The 7087-nt window shown below is 37.4% G+C and overlaps 1 protein-coding gene across 4 annotated transcripts in view; it reads left to right on the top strand.

The window, feature by feature from the left end:
• Positions 1 to 7087, top strand: part of LOC135791837 (neural cell adhesion molecule 2-like) — a 32111-nt gene that overhangs the window by 10841 nt on the left and 14183 nt on the right. The gene's annotated exons all lie outside the window — the stretch shown is intronic.

Below are 7087 nucleotides of genomic sequence, written 5' to 3' on the forward strand. Positions count from 1 at the left end.
ATTTTATAAAGTTGATTATTTTTTCATGGATAGTTACACCGAAGCAGTTGTCAGTTTTCACCGTGAATAACTTGTCGCCGAATTTTCGGGTTGCGCCATTGTTCGTAAATGAACATTCGCATGTAACACATGTTCATGAATTCTAATGACTTGCGAGTAAAGTTTGTGTGCACTGGGCGGATACGCTAGATATGTTTGTATTTGTTTTTAGGAACATCAGCACCTTTGTCAGCGGGATTGAAATAAAAATAAAATTTTATGCGTTTTTAATACCAAAATCATGGTAAAAATTCATAATCTCAACTCTTCGAAAGTAATAAACCATCAGGGAGTGCTCGGCGCGCTCGTCTTTATTGCGCAAATAATAAAAAATTACATTGCGCAACGTTGCCGGCTTTTATGATTTACATTTATGCGGACGTCTACGTGTCGCGATCTCGCGATGCAAAATGCATTCGAAATGTACGATTAATGTCGAATATAAAACGCGCAGCTTTAATAACTAATGTTGAAATGTTCGCATTTTGTTCGTATGCGGTGAAAAGTACGTTTTGTGGAAAACACAATATTTCAGTGCGACATTTTTCACCAAGCCACTCACCATCCGCTAAAAATATGAGAATCAAGACGCCAAAAAAACTTTACACTTTTCACTTGAGTCGTTTAAGAGTCGCGCTTTGCTCAGTTTTAATAAAAATGCTTAAATTTATCTTGAATCTAATTTATTAGCACAACTTTTTTAATTTAAACACCGGTTAATCAAAATACACGTTTATATTTATATAGAAAATACATTTGTTCGCTAGTTGTAAATATCCTGCGCAGGATAATCCGTGATTTTGTTATTGAGGTTGCGGTTGAAAATAATACATCACCCTTTCGGCGGTACTCGGTTTCGATAAGGAATACCGATGGCACCTACGTGCCCTTCGAATATGCCTCCTGGCAATACACCTGGCAACACAAAATAAACATCTAAGGACAGTTCCAGCAACCGCAACAGATCTCCGCGCCGCGCGCAGGTGAAAAATATATTGTTATCGTAAACTTGCGCGTTTCGATACATTTTTTATCATATTACATCTGCATATTGATTTTCCTTCAGCGGAATTTATACGTTTGCCATCTAATTTCTTGAGGTATACCTACCAGAGAGAATATTCGTTTACTTCCGGTTTACTCCTAATGGATTCCGCGCAAGATGTTGCGCGTTTCTGGCCCGCCGTGCGCAATTTATCTTATTCATATTTTTATTTTGATTTCCCGACCCTGCAGCGCGTTTGGGCACGCAGCCATTGTAGAGCAATTCGGCCGGTTGTGCGCGCCGCGCACGTTATCGATGTTAATGGCGCGAGCACGAGACCTGATGGCAAATCGCGCATCTGGGAGGAATAAAACTCGCTGCGCGCTCCGCTTGTGCATAATCGCACATGTGAAACCGATTTTTATAGTCACTGCGGTACCAGTGCCATTAGATCGACTTCTTTCCACGGCGGCGGCAGCATTTCTGCACCGCAATTCGGATGACATTACCTATTTTCATATTGGACTTTTGGTCTGAGTGTGTGTGCGTTATCGACGAGAGATGACAATCACAAACTGCAGCCGGGGTACGTGACACGTCCATGCGCGTTTAAGAACGCATGGATTCGTCACGTACGCAGAGCTGGAAAATCGGAATACCGGAAGGCAAAGTTTCTGCGGTGATGAAAGGTTTTTGGCGTGGGATGGCACACTGCTATGGAATGAATTATTTAAGAGTGCCATCCGGCACCGGAAGCCTTGATCTAATTTAATTTCGCTACCGTACATTTTACACGCTTTTATTTTTGATCTATTTTTGATTGTGCAAATATCTCAATAAGACCATCGGTTTCATTATTCTATTATCTCCATAAATAATATAAATTTTAATTTTAATTATAAACACGACAATACTCGCCGTAATTATAAATAAATTATGCAAAACAAGTTCGTCTATTTGCGCTAATTAATATTTTATCCATGTCGGTCGCTTGGTGGAGGAGCAATCGATAATCCCTATTTCACTATATCGCAAATAATAGCCGGCAATCAGCAAAATTCGCGATTGATTCAATAATGACGCCAGTTTTGAAAGCATTTATTAAATTTATCGCCGATTGCAGCGCAGAATCAAACGATAATATATTGTATATTGGGCGATTGGCTCGCTTTAATAGAAACACTCAGCGCGTTTTCCGTTCAGAGCGCTTTACAAAGACTCGTTTTCCTAAACGATGAAATTTAATGCAAGTTATGCGCGCGGAATTTCATAATGATAATAACGAAATCTCCACGCGAGCCACATCATCAAATATCCAGCGATTATTTGAATTTTACATGAAATTCGACGTGCAAATTTGCCGAAATTCTATACATATTTAGTTCTAGTTTTTCCGGCAGACTTAACGCGCGCATTTCGGTGTGAAACCGATTGATATATATTGTGTTTGAAGTAAATTAAAATTTATGCCAGCGGCGCCTCTTAAGAATGCAAATTGCTTTAATGAATTTCGTGTCCCAGAAGAAAAAGCTAATTGTGAGCGCGCCATTATTCCGAGACTTTTCAAACTTTTCGTTCCGAGTTGTCCTGCAGCGACTTTCTCTCCGCTAGCGCACAGCTGGAGGACAGCGAACATTTTTGTTCGCACTAATTACCTTATATGTATTCAAGTTGTATACGTCTCGGTTTTATATCGATGAAAAACGAGCGATAAAAATATTTAGGGTAAAATAAAATGGGTTTTTGGAGATTTGGGACCGGTTTTCAAAAATTCAGAGTGTACCGCGCCATTTTAGCAGCATTAATGATGCATCTAATTGGCTAATGGAAAAGTAGTGTTTTCACTAGTTTGGAGTTTGTTAGTCATACGAATTTTACACTAATTGTAATATATTTTTATATTTTATGTGTGAAAAGTAAATTTAACGTGTTTGTAAAGAAATAAAAAGTGCAAAAAAGATATTATACTAATTTAGTAACAAAAGGTTTTTTTGAAAATGAAAAACTCAGAAACAAAGCATCAAAACTCGAACCGCAGCGCAAAAAATGGCAAATTTGATTATTCTTGTTGAGTTTATGTGCGCTTTTTTTGTACCACTAATTAAGACAACAATTTCCCGCGCGCGAGAGTGAAAAATATTTGTTTAAAAATTTAATTTTAATAGAATGTTAATATGTACTAGGTACACGGTTTTCATGTAAAAATTCATCCGCTATCCAATGTTATAAAACAATGCAATAATTATTTATATATTATTTATATTTATATCTTTTTTCTTTTTTCTTTAATACCCACAACGTTATTGTTTGTTTGCGGCAAGTAAAGTGGGCAATATTCTGTTTTTCTTTTCTGTACACACACTTTGTTTGCGTTCGCATTGGCTGCGGATGCGACCGGGATGCGTTGTACGGCAAAGGAAGATAAGTGGTGTATGTGAGGAGTGGATCCAGTGGATCTAATGCGCACTACCGTACTCTTAATTTATTCAGGAAGCACTTGTGCTGTCAACATTTGCGACTACCTCTAATATTTTTCTTTTTCGCGGTGGTACATTCAAGAAAAGCCAGCTAACTTGCATTATTAAAACAAATGTTAACTTGGAGTATGACTATAAATTTTTGTTTGGTTCAATAAACCACACAGACGCATTTTATAGTATCTCGAACTATTTTTTTTTTAAATTTTTTTAGTGAAACTTTAAAACTTGTGTTTTTATTCATAACGTCAAAATGTAATTAATATGAGATTAAACAGCAAATGAATGCTTTTTCTATAAGTTTGATCTGTTAAAGAGAGTTTGATAGCGCGCCGCTCATAAATTTCACCCCTCGGCTGGTGCCGCCAGAAAAAATCCGGCAAAATCTCTCATTCGGTAAGATTTCGCTCTCCAAATGGGAATTAGAAGAGGCTCCGCGGTTGCGGCGCGCCGGAATCATTTCGAGGGCCTAAATTAATTCACGTTTGCTAAAGGAATGCAATATCGGCTTATTTATGGCCGGTATGTGTCAGACTCGCTCTAGGAACACTTTTTTCTTCACACACAGAGAAAAAAATCTAAGATTTTTTACAACTTTTTTATTTATCACTCTTCTAGAAATAGTTTTCAGCACTTTTTGTAGCATGTAACTTAATTAAACCGGTTTTAAATAATTAATCAGTTGATTAAACTATGTAATCCGAAGCGGAGGGCAATGCAGATAAGTTACAATTTAATTAAACGGGAAAATTAATGCGCTCACACATCTCCGCCAGCCACGATGTAGAATACTATTAGCCTACCCTCTGCATCGGTTTCGGTGGTTAATTCGCTTCGGTGTTTGGATTCTGTCTATCTACTTCCGAAGAAAATAATAACTTTTACGCTGCACGATTAGTATTATTGGAATCAGTGCATTGTGATGACCATGGAGTTAAATTAACTTTTTCTCTTGCTGGCTTCGACGAAGATTGTAGATGTAGAATATACAATCAACATGATGTCGGGACAAATCTGCGTTTGTAATTCAAATTAAGTTTACGATTTAAGCTACAATTACTAGCACTAGATTATGTTGTGGGTTAACACCACGCAACGCATGGAATTTCTGCCATTTGTACAAGACCCAGAATAATTAACCCACAAAATTTACATTAATTTTAAATTTAAATTTGGGACATAGTGTATGTTGAAATTTTTGGTTTATTTTTCAATTTTTTCCGATATTGGCAAAAATAATAGTTTTTAAATTTGAATTTAACTTTTTTTCCATTGGAAATGTGGCTAGAGTGTTATCAGTGCGACATGTACAAATTCAAATCCAACAAAAACTATCCGCGTATATATCAGGACGTCGGAGCGAAAAACGCAAACAACGCAAAAAATCACCGAGCGCGAGTGTCGGCGGTGTCGGAGTGCGGGAGAAATTACCATCCGCAATAATTTTTAAAGGCGGTTTTAATAAAAACTACCGCGGCGAGAAAGACGCATTCCCATTCCGTATATCACAGCGGCGCGCGCGTTAAGGCCGTGGGCGAGTTCGTATTTTCGTTAACGTTTTTGGCGCCCCCGCCGGCCGAGACTGGGCCCCGTTAACGCGGAATTTATTAGCGCGGGTGCAGTCGTTTCGCTCGCGTCTAAAGATTTTATTCACAAGCGGTGCGAATTTATTTCGCTTAATGAAAATTTTTGACCTGCAGCAACACGCCCCGCAGGGAAAACGCGCGTAATGTCGACTTTTTAATGCCGCAGATTTGCTAAATTACGTGTAATCCGAGGGGAGCGTTTACATTACTTTCAAATTATCCCGTGGATAATCAGAAAATATTAGTTTTGAAACAAAGCAAACACTTTTTGTTTTTGTTTACCATCCTCTATAACCGATGAAACAAGCCGTGCAAGTTGTTCGTTTATTAATCACTAATTACGTATCCAACCTTTACTCGTCTGACATCTCCTCAACACGATCTTAACCTCTTGTAATTTATTTACCCAGCGCGTGAATTAATAAACAGCGCTATCTATGCACTTCGCTCTGTACACCGGTGCCGGTGCGATACTTACCTACCCCATAGTGATCCTCCTGGTAATGTACTAGTCCACGAGGAATTCCAGCTTTACCTCCATAATGGCGTACAAGTATTGATATAGAAGCGCGCCGATTAAAATGTCAATGTTATGTGCAAAGTTTCCGAATGTGGGTGCGGGTGGGTTGTCCTTTCAATGTGTAAAGAAACTCAATGCTTCCACAGCATAAGGGTAGTTGGTGGTGAACTGGTGACATTCCAGTATGCATGAGAATGGCAGCTGGTATTAGTTTGAGTATGAGTAAAACTTAATGTGAGACGCACTTGGGATTAGGAAAACCAGAACATGAAGACGTTATATGATCTGAACCCTACTGGAGAGAATATTACATTAGAAAATTACAAAATAAAATATTTAGAAATAAATTAAACGTTTTTTATTTTATATTTTTATTATTTTGTCATTATACACTTAATTTATTGAAATTTTAAAGAAATTTTATTGTATAATAGAATAATACGTACATAATTAAAATATAATGCTGTTTACAACAAGCTGTAAATCCGCATTCGCGAGAAATTGAGTTCCTCATGTGTGAGGATAGTTTATAAAGTTTAAATCAGTGCCGGCGTCGTGCAAGAAACGCTTGATGGATGTTGTGTGTTGTATGCCTGTACAACAACAACCAGAAAGCGCACAACGCCGGCCAACTTGCCGCTGCCGTTTGCCATTTTCGAGAGTAGTTTCATTACAAGCGCGACACGAAAGTATAAACGCGTAATGACAAACTTTAGCATTAAAATGAGCTTTTATCCCAGAGCACTCGGCAATTAAATGTCGCGTAAGGTGGCATTGCGTTTTTTTAAGCCGCGGGCACAAATAAAGATAGGTAAGTGAATCTTTCGAAAAGTCGTAATTTACTTTTATTGCCGCCATTTGTTCAACTCAGTGCCACTTTGAGTCGCCTCTTTTCTGTAATTAAGACTAAGCCATTTATGTGCTCGCGGTCGTAAAATATCTCAAACGTTTTATCAAATTCTAACTCTGATTTTGTGTTAACTTTATTTAAAATTACCTTTTGCCCGGTAGTGTTTAATATTAATGTAATTTGCTTTTACTCTCTTGTTCTAGACATAGAATGTGTCAACTCTATCAATATGATTCGCAATTTTATTTTAAAGAAATTAATTATATAAAGAATTGCTAATAATGCACTTCAACGCGCCATCTAGGATTCAACTATTTAACTAATACTATTATTGAATCTCGATGCCAACTTTTATCCTATTGAAAAGGGTTTAGGTTTTTTCCGACAATTATTCGATTTTTTCTTGCCGTAAAAACCATCCTTGGACTTTAACGAACATTTTAAAATAAGAATTGGCCAAATTGGTCAAGGCGTTGTTGAGTTATGCGCTTACTAACAGATTTAGCAATTCATTTTTCTACATTTGCAAAAATTTCGTTTTTGTTTATTTTCTATTTTACGAATCGTACATTTTCTGAATGGGTTTGAATGTGTCTCGCTATGATTAATAACGTTCTCCGTTCTTTTTTC

The sequence above is a fragment of the Atheta coriaria genome, unplaced genomic scaffold (assembly GCF_025399875.1).
Source record: "Atheta coriaria isolate IRGN ID8LTWV9N9 unplaced genomic scaffold, Caltech_Dcor_3.1 hic_scaffold_5_pilon, whole genome shotgun sequence".
Lineage (NCBI taxonomy): Eukaryota > Metazoa > Arthropoda > Insecta > Coleoptera > Staphylinidae > Dalotia > Dalotia coriaria.